Below are 17,054 nucleotides of genomic sequence, written 5' to 3'. Positions count from 1 at the left end.
GGCCTTCATGCTTGCAGGGCTGTGTGGTGGGGGGAGGTCAATGGGGAGTGGAGGCCCTCATTCCTGCAGGGCCGTGTGGTGGGGGACCACGGGGAGTGGAGACCCTTTGTCTGCAGGGCTGTGGGGTAGGGGGCCATGGGGAGCAGAGGCCTTCATGCCTGCCGGGCTCTGCCGTGGGGAGTAGAGACCCTTGTGCCTGCCAGTCTCTATGGTGATGGGAGACCATGGGGAGTGGAGGCCCTCATGCCTGGGCCTATGAGGCGAAGGTGTCTGCCTATGGGCCAGATCATGTAGGGCCCTACAGACCATGGAGAAGGGGTACAAACCCTTGGAGGGTCTAAACAGGGATGGTGGGCAACAAGATCACTAGGATTATTCTTGCATTTTTCCATGTTCCCTGGAGCATCAGTGCAGAAAGGACTAGAGGGAGAGAGGAGCCCAGGAAGGGACCTCAAGGTTTTAATAGGTAGAGACTATCTTATGTCCCTTGAAGGCCCTTAGATCAGGCCCTCTGCTGATCACATGACCTCCTCGTTGTCACCTGTTGAGTCTCATGACTTTTCTTGCCAGCACCCAGACGTCAAGAGAAACCGGCAGAGAAAGTATTACACCTAGGTTCTGATCTCATTTGCGCCACTAGCTCATTGTGTAAAACAAGAAAGTACCAGATGTATAAGGCCCCTTTTCTCACCCAGAAGCCTTGTGACTAGGAGATTCTCATGCTGGGCCAACCACATGCAGTCACAGGCAAGACTCAGTGTAGACCCAGATACTGAGCCACAGTCCACAGATCATGAGCCCTTCCTTTCTTCCATTAGGCTCCTCTGAATTCTTAACTTGTCATATGTTTCTGCTTTTAAATAACAAAGCTTATAGGTTGTATTAGTGCTATTGCAATTTCAAGTTCATAGGTGATTAGATGAAGGATTTGTTGGTACATCGCCTTTTGGCCACCTAGATGGTCCCATAAAATTGAGACAGAGACGGGGCTTGGCTTCAGCTCACCTCCAGTAGAACATTCCCATTGCTCACAAAACCCATACCAATATCTCACGGACAGCATAATGTTTAACCATGCCTTTTACTTAAAGAATTCCAGGAACTGGCCTTAGGAGATAACCAAGCTCGGTAGTGTCCTGTCCTGGGAAGGAATGCTAAACAATCGATTTATAGCCTTGTTGCTGCAGGCCTGACTACCAGGTGGCCCATTACTCCAGAGAACCATGGCAGCCAGATAATGCTGACCTGCATCCCCTACCCGTCACGTGCTTTGCCCAGCCCAGCCTGCATACCCTACTCCTGATGTCAATTCCTGAGTGTTGCCTAATAAAAAAGCCCTACTGGCTCCTTCTGGAGAGTCAGTCAGGGAATTCTATCTCCCTCTTGTGCTGCCCTCATTATGTCCAGGAATAAGCTCCAATAAAATCCTGTCTGGGCAAACTCTTTTGGCCTCGTATCAAATTCTATGGCATTGAGAGTCCGAGAACCAGTGGTCGGTAACAAAATGGCAAGTGAATCTTGGCTTGTCCGTTAATGTCCTGGGCTTATCCTCAACTTGGCTTCTTCAGAAACTCAATTTTGCCAATGCACCTGGGGGGTGAAGTTTCCTTAGAGGCAGATCTGCTTGTTTCTCCGAGGCTGGTGCATGTCTCTACCTGTAGTGAAGGCTGTGGGATGCCGACCCATGTAGGTGCACCCACTGTATCTGCATGCATGTGCACGTATGTTAACAAACCTTATGCTGGTTTGTTAAGAGTTGGGTGAAACGTGCCCGCACAACAAATGCCTGGGGCAGCCCAACAAGTATGTTCTCCTACCTGTGCCTGCCTCAGAGGATGCCATAGGCAGATGGTTTCCTGGGAGCGTAGAGTCAGCACAAGGGAAGCTGTTGGTCTCAGGAAGGTGACCTCGGGGGAGGGTTACCACACACGTTGGTAGGGTCTGTGTTAGTTTTCTTGGGTGGCCTTAACAAAGTACCATGGGCAGGGTGGCACAAACAACAGACATTAATTTTCTCACAATGCTAGAGGCTGGAAGTCCAATGTCAAGGTGTTGGCAGGGCTGGTTTCTCCTGAGGCCTCTCTCCTTGGCTTGCAGACGATGTCCTCTCCCAGTGACTTCACATGGTCTCCCCTGGGTGCGTGTCTGTGTCCTAATCTTCTCTTCCTATAAGGACACCAGTCATATTGCATTAAGACCAACCCCAATGGCGTCATTTAACCTTCATTACCTCTTTAAAGACCCTATCTCCAAATACAGTCACATTTTGAGGTACTGGGGGTTAGGACTTTACCATATAAATTGTTGGGGGGGGGGGGGCCACAATTCAGCCCATGCCATGATTGAATCTAAGATGACAACAGCCTTTGTTTTAAGAACCTCCATTTCTCACCACACTGCTATTGCTGACCAACTCTTTCTTTCTATAAGCATGCTATGACACAAATGCATAGATTTCTGCTTATTACATGCCAATCACAATGCAATCCTACCTTCCTGAGATTTTTCTCAGTTGGTCTCTTTTCTTTCTGCCACACATTAGCCATCTCTTGGTTTGTTCCTGTAGTTGGCTATTCACATGCACTGTGTGACAGTTTTACTGAGTTCAGAGAGGGGTCATGTGCAAGTTCTTTGGGGGCACCTTTCTTTTCTTTTTTTTTTTTTAGATAGGGTCTCACTCTGTTGCCCAGGCTGGATGGAGTGCAGTGGTGCAATCTTAGCTCACTGCAACCTCCGTCTGCTGGGTTCAAGTGATTCTCATGCCTCAGCCTCCTGACTAGCCGGGACTACAAGCACATGCCACCACGCCCAGCTAATGTTTATATTTTTACTAGAGATAGGGTTTCACCATATTGGCCAGGCTAGTGTCAGACTCCTGACCTCAGGTGATCTACCTAACTTGGCCTCCCAAAGTGCTGGGATTACAGGTATGAGCCACTGTGCTTGGCCTGGGGGCAACTTTCTACCTCACTCTTTCATCCTCTCCACAAATTGCCTACAGATATGACTACAGTTCTTGTAAATAAGAAATGGAATATAAAGAATTATTGGACTGAGGCCATGGAAATTTCAGAGAGAAAATATGAACAAAGAAAACACTTACTTCTGTGGGTGACACAATGTTGGGAAAAATTCAAAAATATCTTAACAGCCTGGAACAGTGGACTGACTCTAAAAAGATGACGTCTGATTGGGGATAATTGTACAGTCAGGTATTTGCGTTCAGACGATTTGGTTGTGAAATGTAAGATGGAGGAGATGCGGCTTCGCAGCAGGAAGAAGACGCCAAGGCTTTGGTTGCCTGTGAGTTTGCTGTGAGTCACTGTGTGTTGACTTCCAGGAGTCAATGCCAGCTTAGCCCGGGCAATGACAGGATTTTGTCTAAAGCAAGAGAGAAAACAATCTCATTTTCTCTTGGGACAGATCAGATTACTGTGGGGCTAATTCTTCAGATGTGGGCACCACACTTTAAAGTGGGGAGGGCAAAGTGAAGTAATAGTTTTCGAAACTCTGTCCTGGAGGAAGAGTGATGAAGGAATGGAAGGTATTATAGAGAGAAGACCTAGGAGAGGAGGAACATGTGGACCTGTCAAATATCTGCAATGTTGTCAGGTAGATAAAGATGGGACTCATTTTATGGGGATACAGCATGAAGATCTCTAGGTGGAAATTAAGGGGAATTTGATTATTTACCTACATGGTATCTATTAGCTATCTAAGTTTGGTGACCTTAAATTGTATATATTTAAGCAGAAACTAGGCTTGGAGAGAAACTTGAAGGTGATGTAGAGGAGATTCAATTATTGAGAATAAAAGAAAAAACATGGTTAAAAAATAGAGAGCAATATGGAAGAAATAAGTTCAAAATATATCTAATTACAGCAAACATCAATGTGTGAATGCAGCTATTAAAAGATGCATACTCTGGCTGGGTGCGGTGGCTCACACCTGTAATTCCAGCATGTTGGGAAGCCGAGATGGGCAGATCACAAGGTCAGGGGTTCAAGACCAGCCTGGCCAACATAGTGAAACCCTGTTTCTACTAAAAGTACAAAAATTAGCTGGGTGTGGTGGCATGCACCTGTAGTCCCAGCTACTTGGGAGGCTGAGGCAGGAGAATCACTGGAACCCAGGAGGTGGAGGTTGCAGCGAGCCGAGACTGTGTCACTGTACTCCAGCCTCGGTGACAGAGCAAGACTCCATCTCAAAATAAATAAATAAATAAATAATAAATAAATAAATAAATAAATAAATAAATAAAGCAAGCATAATCCAAATATATGTTGTTCACGAGATGAAACATGAGCTGACCCAAAATGTTTAAAATTAAAGAGATAGAAAAAGATGCACCAGATAAATATTACGAGAATGGAAGCAAGCAGTTGTAGCTAGAATGTAGCAATACAAATAAAAGAAAATCTAAATGATTGTACCACTGGACTCCAGCCTGGGAAATTGAGTGAGACCCTGTCTCACAAAGAAAAAGGAAAGAAAATAAAAGAAAAACTGATATAATTCAAGGTGGCATTTATTTCCCTCTTTTAATTCTCTGCATAGAACCTATCACTGACATTTTCTCTCCCCCTCTACTCCATGATAGACTATAAATGTTGTGAGAACAGGGATCTTGTTTTTCTGTTCAGTGCTGAATTTTTACTGCCTGGAACATTTCTTGGGTCATAGCAAGAGCTCAGTAGATATTTGTGGAATGAAGAAAGAACCCCTAAGACTTCTTTGAGTTCTGAGATTCTAGAATGGAGGGCATGGGAACTGGCCCTTGTTCTGGTTATCCAGTGCTGCATAACAAATAACTGTAATGCTTAGTGGCTTAAAATGCCAACTTGCAATGATTTCCTGTGGTTCTGTGGGTTGACTGGGTTCAGCTGGGCGGTTCTCATCTGGGATCTCTCATGCAGTCACCGTCTGCATGGCTGGAGCTGGAATCATCTAAAGCAGCAGTCCCCAACCATTTTGGCACCAGGGATTAGTTTCATGAAAGACAATTTTTCTGCAGACCAGGGTTGGGGGGGCATGGTTTCAGGATGATTTAAGTGCATTACATTTATTGCACACTTTATTTCTATCATTATGTTTTAATATATAAAGAAATAATTATACAACTCTACTATAATGTAGAATCAGTGGGAGCCCTGAGCTTGTTTTCCTGCAACTAGCTGGTCTCGTATGGGGGTGATGGGAGACAGTGATAGATCATCAGGCATTAGATCGTCATAAGGAGTGCACATCCTAGATCCCTCACACGTAGAATTCACAATAGGGTTTGCACTCCTATGAGAATCTAATGCTGCCGTTGATCCAATAGGTGGTGGAGCTCAAGTGGGAATGCGGTGATGGCGAGTGGCTGTAAATACAGATGAAGCCTCACTAGCCTGGCCGCTGATCACCTCCTGCTGTGCAGCCTGGTTCCTAACAGGCCACACACTGCTCTTGTCTGTGGCCTGGAGGTTGGGGACCCCTGGGTGTGTCTGTCAGCGTGTTGCCAAAGGAGATTAACATTTGAGTCGGTGGGCTGGGAAAGGCAGACCCACCCTTGATCTGGGTGAGCACCATTTAATCAGCTGCCAGCGAGGCTAGAAGATAAAGCAGGCAGAAAAATGTGAAAAGACGAGACTGGCCTACCCTCCCAACCTCCCAGCCTACATCTTTCTCCCGTGCGGGGTGCTTTCTGCCCTTGAACATTGGACTCCAAGTTCTTGTTTTGGGACTAGGACTGGCTCTTCTTGTTCCTCAGCTTGCAGACAGCCTATTGTGGGACCTTGTGATTGTGTGAGTTAATAATAGTTACTAAACTCTCTGTTTTCTATGTGTCTATCCTATTAGTGCTGTCCCTATAGAGAACCCTGACTCTATTATTTATCCTATTATTTTTGTCCCTCTAGAGAACCCTGAGTGTGAGGCACAGTTCTCCCCAGGGAGGGAAAAGCTCACCATGGAAGAAAAGAATGCTGTTTCAGAATCTTTGCAAAATGTGTGGACTGGACCAAGTGCCATCGAAGATCTTTTTCTTTTTCTTTCTTTCTTTCTTTCTTTCTTTTTTTTTTTTTTTTGAGATGGAGTCTCACTCTGTCACCAGGCTGGAGTGCAGTGGCACAATCTCAGCTCACTGCAACCTCCACCTCCCAGGTTCATATGATTCTCCTGCCTTAGCCTCTCGAGTGGCTGGGACTACAGGCACACACCATGATGCCTAGCTAATTTTTGTATTTTTGGTAGAGTTGGGGCTTCCCCATGTTGGCCAGGATGGTTTCGATTTCTTGACATCTTAATCTGCTGCCTTGGCCTCCCAAAGTGCTGGGATTACAGGTGTAAGCCACCGCACCTGGCCTCTAAGACCTTTTTCTAGTGCTGACATTCGTAGAGGGAAACCTCAACAAACAGAACAGGGAGGAAGTCACAGTGATTCAGTTAAGCCTCAGAAGGTTGCAGGTTTCACGAAGGGAAAGAATTTGAGGTCTGCCACCAGTAATCACACATGTCCACTTTGACACTGTGAAGCACTTGTTTTCTAGAGCTGCCCCTCTGGAATCTGATGCCAAGAACAGAGCTATAAGTCATACAACACCAGTCTTGGGGACTGTAATACCTCAGGGAGGTGCTGTATCCGTCATGCAGCTGCTAACACCTACCTGTCCCCTGAGTGACAGAGTCAGCCTCTGTGCCTCATGGTACTTCTCCTCCCTAAAAACAACACTGAAATAAAAAACAATGATGGGCTTTTCCGTGTTTTCGGCTATTGCAAATTTTTAGATGTTAGACACATTTGGGAAATGGCCAATTAATTTCTCTTGTTTTCTTCCCTCCTTTTCCAGGGTGGTAGAAGCCCTTCCCTGAAGCCCTCTCTTTTATCTAGGGTTCCTTGAGAAAAGCCCTCGGGTCCTGAGTGGCGTCACAACCTCCTTGCCAGGCTAGGGCAGAGGAAAAACAGGTGCTTCCTGACCTTTACCCATATTATGTCGTCATGGAACAAGAGCCTGGCGCCCTTCTAGAAACCCATGCCACTTTTACACATGTTATCTGGTTCCGCAGAGCCTCCTACAGCACGGAACAATGACAGGGACAACATTGGGGCCTGGTGGAGGCCTGGGGAGGCTCAGAATACCAGTTCAGAGGCTCTCTTTGCAAAGAAAACCAAGTCTGCCCTTTGCGTTCACTAATTGCTGTGGGTCTTGGGAACATGCTGTAATTGGATGAATTATTTCTCTCAATCATTTCACAAATGTTCATAGATGGCCCCCTGCTTTGCTCCACACAGCAGGCACTGTGGACAGTGTATAGGTGGAAATTGGCAATCGGTGCTGTGCTAATTTCCTGGGGCTATAGTGAAGTACAGCAGATTGGGTGGTTTAAGACACTGGACATTTATTTCCTTTCTGTTCTGGAGGCCGTTCCTTCTGGAGGCTTTCAGGGAGAATCTGTTTCATGCTTCTTCCAGCTTCTGGTTGGGCTTGTAGATGCACCACTCCAGTCTCTACCTCTGTTTTTGTTGTTGTTGTTGATATTTATTTATTTGTTTATTTTTATTTCAATAGGTTTTTGAGAAACAGGTGGTATTTGATTACATGAATAAATTCTTCAATGGTGATTTCTGAGATTTTGGTGCACCCATCACCTGAGCAGTGTACACTCTACCCAATGTGTAATCTTTTATCCCTCACCCCACCCACCCTTTCCCCAAATCCCCAAAGTTCATTGTGTAATTCTTATGACTTTGCATCCTCATAGCTTAGCTCCCAGTTAAGAGTGAGAATATATGATATTTGGTTTTCCATTCCTGAATTACTTCACTTAGAATAATGGTCTCAATTCCATCCAGATTGCTACAAATGCCATTATTTCATTCATTTTTATGACTGAGTAGTATTTCATGGTGTGTGTGTGTGTGTGTGTACACTCATATATATATATTTATATATGTGTGTGGGCATATGTGTGTGTGTGTATATATATGTATATATTGTGGGTATATGTGTAAATCACAATTTCTTTATCCACTCATTGATTGATAGGCATTTGGACGGGCTCCATATTTTTGCAATTGCAACTGTGCTGCTGTAAACATGTGTGTGCAACTATCTTTCTCATATAATGACCTCTTTTCCTCTGGGCAGATACCAAGTAGTAAGATCGTTGGATCAAATGGCAGTTCTATTATACTTTTAGTTCTTTAAGGAGTCTCCACACTGTTTTCCATAATGGTTGTATAGTTTACATTCCCACCACCCATGTAAAAGTGTTCCCTTTTCACCACATCCATGGCAACATCTATTATTTTTTGGCTTTTTGATTATAGCTTTTCGTGCAGGAGTGAGGTGACATCGCATTGTGGTTTTGATTTGCATTTCCCTGATCATTAGTGACACTGTCTGCCTCTGTCTTCACGTGGCCTTATTACCTGTGTGTGTCTGTGTCTCTGTGAGTTCTCCCCTCTTATAACCCCAGTCATTGGGTTTTGACCCCACCCTAATCCAGTATGACTTCATTATCACTAATTTCTTAACTAATCACAACTGCAAAGACCCTATTTCCAAATAAGGTCACATTCTGAGGATCTGTGTGGACATGAATTTTGGGGGACAACGCTCAACCCACTCCATGTACCCTAACGCAAATGCTATGGAAGAGCAGAAAAGAGACCACGTGGAGGCAGGAAAGGCTTTGGGGAAGCCAAGTGACATGGAATCCTTGGACATAGGTAGCATTTGAATGAGAAAGCAAGGAGAAGGAGAAAGGGCCCTCAAAGAAACAAGAGCACACATGGTGCCCTGAGCTCAGGTTGCCTGCTTGTGCGGGATGTGGGTTGGGGCAATGGTGGGGGAACAGGGAACCTTAGAAAACGAGGTTCTGAGACCAGCTGGGAGCAGGCAGTGGGCGGCCTCGACTGCCAGGCTGGGTTGGGCTTCTCTGGGTCTTGGACCCTTTTCCATAAGTGGAGACCAAGACCTCCCTCTCCCGGCCCCCACAGGCTGCTGCTCCCGCTGGTGCTCTGTACCTCCAGGGGCAGCTGGGTGGGAATAGGCAGGTCGAGGCATGCACAGGTGACTTAGGTGACGCCAAGACTGTGGAGTTCAGTGAACAAGACTCCCCTCCCTCATGGAGGCTGCCAGAGCTGGGCCTGCTCCTTCACCTCCCAGCCAGTAAAAGGGTCCTTGTATGGACAAACCCCCCAAAACAGAGACCATCACGCTCCAGCCACGGTTTCCTCTGGGCTGGGGGAGGGAGGGGAAAGGACGATTAACATACTGAAAACTTTGCCCTCATTCAACGTGCTACACCACAAAGGCATTTCAAAAGGAGCCCAAACAAATATCGAATCACAAAGATGTGAATTTTCTCAACAACACAACAAGTCATCATTCTGAACCTAAAGTCCACATACAAACAAGTTGTTCAATTTCAAATGGGCAGTTTCAATCCATTGTTGTTAAAAATGAAGGAACAGCAGGAAATGTAGAACACTTCACACGTGGGGTGCTTCCAAGCACAGCTACTGTCCTGCGAAAGGCATTTCTATTAATCTCATTACTGGCCCTAATTTACCCCATTTTATCAATTAGTTTAAACTACTGAGAAAAAAGGAGCCTCCCATGGCTTCAGGGAAGGGAAAGACTGGAAGAACCTATTTATCAAGCAGTTACCGTGGGAGCCTCCCTGGTCCACCCTCCCCAGCCCTGGCTCCCTCCTTTGCAGAAACGCCCGCCTGCCTTTGATCCCTGGGCTGGACCTACGGGAACTTTCTCCCTGCGTGCCTACTCGAGGGCAGGGGCTCTGCCTGCCTCCTGCAACTCGGGCGCTGTCCATTTACCTCCAGCCCTGTGCTGGGGCCCTGCAGGGACTCATTCAGCCTGGAACTGGGATTTCTGGCTGTCAGCGTGGATCTTGGTGATGTCATAGCCGTTCACCCGACCTCTGTCTGACAACATCTGCTCCAATTCATTTGTGGAAATGGGGAACCATCCATCTTTTCCATCTTTTCACGCCCGTGCTGACGCTGACAGCCCCGAAGAACTCGGGGCAGTGAAGTTGCCTCCTGTCAGCCATGGAAAGGGAATTGAGGGAGCCGTTCCATAATCCTAAGAAGAATCAAACCCTGCAGTCCGTGGTTCTGCATAAATACAGCAGGCAAAGTGGATTGCTTCCTCTGTGCCATGTGAGGATGTACAGGGGCTGTTCTGGGAGACTGAGGGCTTCCTTCCAAGGGGCATCCCTCCTGGTGACAGATAGGGGTTCTCCATCAAGGTGAACCTCAGAATCACTTGGGAAGCATTTCAAGTTGCAGCCAGACCCCACATAGACCTTGGGAGCTCAGCTGAGGAGGGCACTTGGACTTGTGGGCGACCCGTAGTGCACTCTTGTCTTTTTGGAACTTTGTCATATTTTCTGAACACATATAAGTTATGTTCATGGTTTTTAAAAAATGAGGCCAGTAAAGAATAAAGACAGCATAAGGAGGACATTAAAGTGAACTATAGTCCTCCCAACCTCCTTTAAAATGCTGACGTCTATCCTTCCAGACTGCTTTCCAGAAAAGAAAGGCAGATTACGAAGGAAGTGCCGATTATGGGAAGAGCAAGCCGCTGCCCCCAGCCCTGGCGGGACTGTACCCATCAGGAATGGAACTCTCACAAGTGTATGAAATTGCACAATATAAGGCGTGGACTCATGGACTTATTTATGCTGCAAACGTATAAAGATTGTTAAAAAGAATTACATCAGGATAAAAAATAAAATCCTGCGGCAGCCACTCCCAAATCATCACCTCTCCCCAAATGTTTTAGCTGTGATACTGTAGATCGTATATATGGTTTTCTTTACTTAAGATTATGCAGAGTATACTGTTTATTACCTACTTTTCTTACTAAACTACAAATTATGAACATTATGTCATTACAAATTTTTTTTAAGAGATAGGGGTGTCACTCTTGTCACCCAGTGGTGCAATCATAGCTCACCGAGCTCAAGCAATCCTCCTGCCTCAGACTCCCAAGTAGCTGAGACTACAGGCTTTAGCCACTGGACCTTGCTCAATGTTTTTTACTTGCTGTATAGTACAAGGATGAAGAAGATAAGCCAGGAAGTCAAATCAACTGGGTTTGAATTCTAGTTCTCAGAATTACTAGCAATGTGTCCTTCGGTGAGTTAATTGCCATCTCTGTGCCTTATTCTGTCCTCTGAAAAGAAAAATAATGCTAGCATACACCTCATAGGGTTATTGTGGGAAGCTGAAACCAAGTGCTTTCAGTTTGCAAAAAAATGCCCAGTACATTCCAACCATTATTATTTTTCTTTTAATGTAAATTTTAATGGCTGCTTAATAGTTCACCATATAGATATTCTACAAATTATTTTACCATCTGTGAATTTTGTGTTTCTATTTCTTTGCCACTATAAAAATGATATAATGAATAACTTTTTTTTTTCTTTTCCTGAGACAAGAGTCTTACTCTGTTGCCCAGGCTGGAGTGCAATGGTATCATCTTGGCTCGTTGAAAACTCCGGCTCCTGGGTTCAAATGATTCTTGTGCATCAGCCTCCCGAGTGGCTGGGACTACAGGTGTGCGCCAGTGCACTTGGCTAATTTTTGTATTTTTAGTAGACATGGGGTTTCGCCATGTTGGCCAGGCTGATCTCGAACTCCTAACCTCAGGTGATCTACCCGCCTTGGCCTCCCACAGTGTTGGGATTACACGTGTGAACCACCGTTCCTGGCCAATATAATGAATATCTTCGTGTCTACCACTTAGGCAAAATTCCTAGAAGTAGAATTTTTAAATTTTTTTGTTTCCCCATACATAGTAAACTATGGAAGTGGAGTTTTTGGAGCATAATTTTTACTTATAATGCAGTCTAGATAAAGTTAAAAATAGTCAAGTGGGATGGGTGTTTGTTACACAGGCTTGTTACTTCTATGTACATAAGAAAATACACTCATTGTCAACCAAACAGAACTACATGTGATGCTTGGGTTACCCCGCTGTCCTCAGACAGTGAGTGCGTAGATAGCTTGCTGGAGAAGAGGTGACTTGGTGGAGCCAAGTGTTTGCCACTGGGGTCACATCTGGACTCTGTCTTCACCCCTTTTCCTGGGATCTCTTCTTCCAGGTCCCAGGCACTAAATTTTGGATTTCAGGCCTGCATGGCCGTCTTCTCGACCGTCTGGACCCCACCAGGCACTGCTGTATCTCTCTGGCACTCATTGTTACCCCAAGAGAGGGTTCTTAGATCTCACGCAAGAAATAATTCAGGGTGGGTCCATAGACTAAAGTGAAAGCAAGTTTATTAAGAAAGTAGAGGAATAAAGAATGCCTACTCCAGAGAGGGAGCAGCCCCCAGGGCTGCTGGTTTGTGTGATTATTTATTGATTATATGCTAAACAGGGGGTGGATTATTCATGCCTCCCCTTTTTAGACCATATAGGGTAACTTCCTGTCATTGCCAAGGCATTTGTCAACTGTCATGGCACTGGTGAGGATGACAAGAGGTCACTCTTGTTGCTATCTTGGTTTTGGTGGGATTTGGCCAGCTTCTTTACTGCACCCTGTTTTATCAGCAAGGTCTTGATGACCTGTATTCTGTGCTGACCTCCTGTCTCATCCTGTGACTTAGAATGCCTTAACCATCTGGGAATGCAGCCCAGTAGGTTACAGCCTCCTTTTACCCAGCTCCTATTCAAGATGGAGTTGCTCTGGTTCACATGCCTCTGACACTCGCAACACACCTACTTAGCCGGACTCCTTTCCCCAGGCTTCTCAAGGCTTTTGTGATTTTGCCCTCTGCCCACCAGGAGGGATGAGAAGGAGCCAGGTCTGAAATGGCAAGGGGAAAAGGGTTCCAGGCGTTGGAGACAGCAGGAGGGAGGCAGGACCAGGTACAGAAGGGGGACTTTGTGGCTGGACACACAGGCGAATGCTGCTGCTTCACGGGGAGGCAGCACCCCCACAGCCCCCGCACTGGCCAGCAGGGAGTCATCAGGCCACCTGGCTTCCTTCTCCCTAGAGGAGTTTGCTTTTCATCCCTTTCCCAAGTGTCTCTTTAACTCCATTGATCCACAACCCAGCCCTGCATTACAGTTATGGCTAATTTGTCCACGAATCAACCAAACCCAATGTTAGCTTTGTAAAATCAGGTTTATAGGTAACAACGTTTTTATTCCTATAGAGAGAGATGAGTTGTAATCCGACGCAAAATATAAAAGGGAGAGGAGCATGGGCTCTTTGCAGAATCAATTCCTGCTACTTTTCATGGATCCCGCCTATTTGAGATGTCAGGGACATGCCCTCTCCACTGGTTGCTTAGCCAATGAACACTATGACTGGCTCCTGAGCCTGCCTCCTCCCTGAAGCAGCAGCACTCGCCCTTCATCCAGTTGTATGACCTGGAGATCCCGTCTCCCTCCTGCTGTTTGCTCTGTCATTTCATATGTAGCTCCTTCTCATCCCTCCAGGTTCAGCTCAAATGCCACCTCCTCAGAGAGGCCCTCCCTGACTGCCCTCTAAGAGCAGTCCCTCCACAGTCCCTGTGAGGTTACTCTTCTTGTATAAAGGATATGTCAGAAATCATCTGAAAACATCTTGTTTCAGGTGGGTCCTTCCCGATGGGCTGTAAGCTCAACAATGGCAGGGAGCTCGTGGTCTTTCCTAGGCCTGTGTCCCATGCAACAAATATCTGCAGAGCGAATGCAGGTGCTCAAGCTAGTAGCTTTGCAGTGGAACAATACAAAAATGACTCACATCTGTAATCCCAGCACTTTGGGAGGCTGAGGCAGAAGGATTGCTTGAGCCCAGGAATTCAAGGCCAGCCTGGGCAACATGGCCAGACCCTGTCTCTACAAAAGCATACAAAAATTAAGTGGGTATGGTGGTATGCACTTGAAGCCCCAGCTACTCAGGAGGCTGAAGTGGAAGGATTGCTTGAGCCTGGGAGGTGGAGGCTGCAGTGAGCAGTGATTTTGCCACTGCATTTACCTGGGTGACAAGAGTGAGAGCCTGTGAGAAAGAAAGAAAAGAAGAAAGAAAGAAAGAATAAAGAAAGGAAGGAAGGAAGGAAGGAAGGAAGGAAGGAAGGAAGGAAGGAAAGAGATGATGTTGGTTTCCTATTACTGTTAAAAGAAATGACAGCAAACTTAGCTTAACCAGGACAAATTTATCGTTTTTCAGTGCTGGGTCAGAGGTCTGCAAATAGGTCTTATGATAGGGCTGGTTCCTTGTGGAGGCTGGAGGATGGAGTCTGTGTCCTAACCTTTTCCAGCTTTCTCACCTCTATCTCCTTCCTTTCTCTACCTTTCCTCCTGATCAGGTTTTTCCTGGAGTAGAAAGGGGAGAGGGGCTGGATTTTTGCTGAGAAATGCTGGTGATCTCTGTTAAGTCTCCATCACCTCCTGGGCTAACTCTAGGTCATTCCCTGGCTTCCCATGACGTCACCGATGTTTTCCCGGGAAGCAGCTAGTTGTGGATTTTGCTTTCTGGTGGGTGACTCGGAGCCCACTCACTGTGCCGCAACAACTGGGCGGTTAATCGATTCTCAGGCTGTGCTGATCCCTAGAGGCTGCCTGTGATTGTTGGGGAAGACTGAGCAGTAGGACTGCCTGGGGAGGCCAGGCCGACAGAGTGCCTTCTTCTCCATAGCCCTGCCTAGGAGGCTGTGGGAGGCTGCAGTGCCCTCCTAGGGTCATCTCTGTATGTGTCATTTGAACAGCAACAAGAAAGATCGCTGTATGCCTAGATTATTTACATCAGAAATGACCAAATATATCAATGATAGCTTTGAGGACATGAAACCCAGAAAGAAAAGCAGAAAAATGTACGCTTGTTTCAGGGAAATTTATAATAAGAAGGAGTAGGGAGCTGTTGCCTTTACTGCAAATCCCACAGGGCGAGGGGTGTGGATTTCTTTTCTCCACAGCACTTACTGCTTTCAATGTACAATGCAGTTTACTTATTTTTTATTATTACCTTATAACTGCAAGCTGCTCAAGGCTAGGTTCTCCCCTCCCCCATGGATTAATCCCAAGCACCTAGAAGAGTGGATGCTCAGTAAATATTAATACAGTGGATAAGTGTGGGTGGGCGAGGTTCTCAGAAGCTATCAGGTGACACAGATTTAAAGAACACGAAGCTCTTACCATCTACCTGACCTTACAAAGGTGTGGCGGTTTTCAGAAATAAAGTGAGGCAGGAATGTAAGGAAACAATCCGGTAGAGGAATCCTCACTGGGACATCAAATACAACTGTATACAGTTAGTACTCTTGCATGGATTAACTGATCCACAGTCCTACAAAGAAACCCTTACACCATGCATGGGGCAGGTATGCAATTCACAGTTCACCCAGTTTGATATTAGGTTCATTTCTCACATAGCTGTCATTGATCTCCTGGGAACAGATCTTCCTACTGTAATACTATTTCTAGGATAAAATCAGTTACCACTGAAATTTGACTCCTCACAATTGGCTCCAAAGTGAAACTCTGCTGCAGGATCTAATTTACCTTTTTTTCTTTCTTTTGAGACAGTTTTGCTCTTGTCGCCCAGGCTAGAGTGCAGTGGTGTGATCTCGGATCACTGCGACCTCCGCCTCCCAGGTTCAAGCGATTCTCCTGCCTCAGCCTTTTGAGTAGCTGGGATTATAGGCATGCACCACCACACCTGGCTTTTTTTTTTTTTTTTTTTTTTGTATTTTTAGTAGAGACGGGGTTTCACCATGTGGCCAGGCTGGTCTCGAACTCCTGGCCTCAGGTGATTTGCCCACCTTGGCCTCCCAAAATGCTGGGATTACAGGTGTGAGCCACTGTGCCTGGCCTCTACTTTACTTTTTAGCTTCTCTATGGAGTTTTAATTTTCACTAATGATGTTATTACATTCTAGCAGCTAATTTCTTTCTTTCTTTTTTTTTTTTTGAGACGGAGTTTCGCTCTGTTGCCCAGGCTGGAGTGCAGTGGCCGGATCTCAGCTCACTGCAAGCTCCGCCTCCCGGGTTCACGCCATTCTCCTGCCTCAGCCTCCCGAGTAGCTGGGACTACAGGCGCCCGCCACCTCGCCTGGCTAATTTTTTGTATTTTTTTAGTAGAGACGGGGTTTCACCGTGTTAGCCAGGATGGTCTCGATCTCCTGACCTCGTGATCCGCCCGTCTCGGCCTCCCAAAGTGCTGGGATTACAGGCTTGAGCCACCGCGCCCGGCCCTAGCAGCTAATTCTCACTTCAGACCTATCCTTGTTTATTTCAGAGTCTACTTCTTTTCCTGTAATTTTGACTCCTCTTACTGTTTATTGTGTCTGTGGTTTGATGTGGGATATTGAAGCGCTCCTTGCTGAGTGTCTGTTATGGAAGATTGCTTTACGGTTTTTGGATCCCAAACTCATGTTAAGTGTTGTTGTTGTTGTTGTTGTTGACTTTTCCTGTGGAATTCATGAGGTTTTGTGCTTTTCTTCCTCCTACTTTACTGAAATACAATTGACAAATAAAATTGTATATATTTAAGATGTACCATGTGGTGATTTGATACATGTACACACTGTGAAATGATGACCACAATCAAATTAGTTAATACATCCATCACTGCACATAGTTACCTTTGTATGTGTATGTAGCTCTTGCTGAAAGATCTACTCTTTTAGCTAATTTCAATGGTGTGCATTAATTATAGTCACCACGTGATATGGTTTGGCTGTGTCCCCACCCAAATCTCATCTTGAATTGTAATCCCCATAATCCCCACATATTGAGGGAGGGACCTGGTGGCAGGTGATTGGTTCATGGGGGCAGTTTCCTCTATGCTGTTCTTGTGATAGTGAGTTCTCATGAGATCTGATGGTTTTTATCAGCATGTGGCATTTCCCCTGCCACACACTTCTCCTTCCTGCTGCATTGTGAAGAAGGTCCTTTGCTTCTCCTTCACCTTCTTGCCATGATTGTAAGTTTCCTGAGGCCTCCCCAGCCATGTGGAACTGTGAGTCAATTAAACCTCTTTCCATCATAAATTACCTAGTCTCTGGCATGTCTTGATAGCAGCGTGAGAATGGACAAATACATCGTGCTGT

This window comes from Piliocolobus tephrosceles, chromosome 11 (genome assembly GCF_002776525.5).
Source record: "Piliocolobus tephrosceles isolate RC106 chromosome 11, ASM277652v3, whole genome shotgun sequence".
Classification (NCBI taxonomy): Eukaryota; Metazoa; Chordata; class Mammalia; order Primates; family Cercopithecidae; genus Piliocolobus; species Piliocolobus tephrosceles.
Note: the sequence above shows the minus strand (reverse complement) of the source record.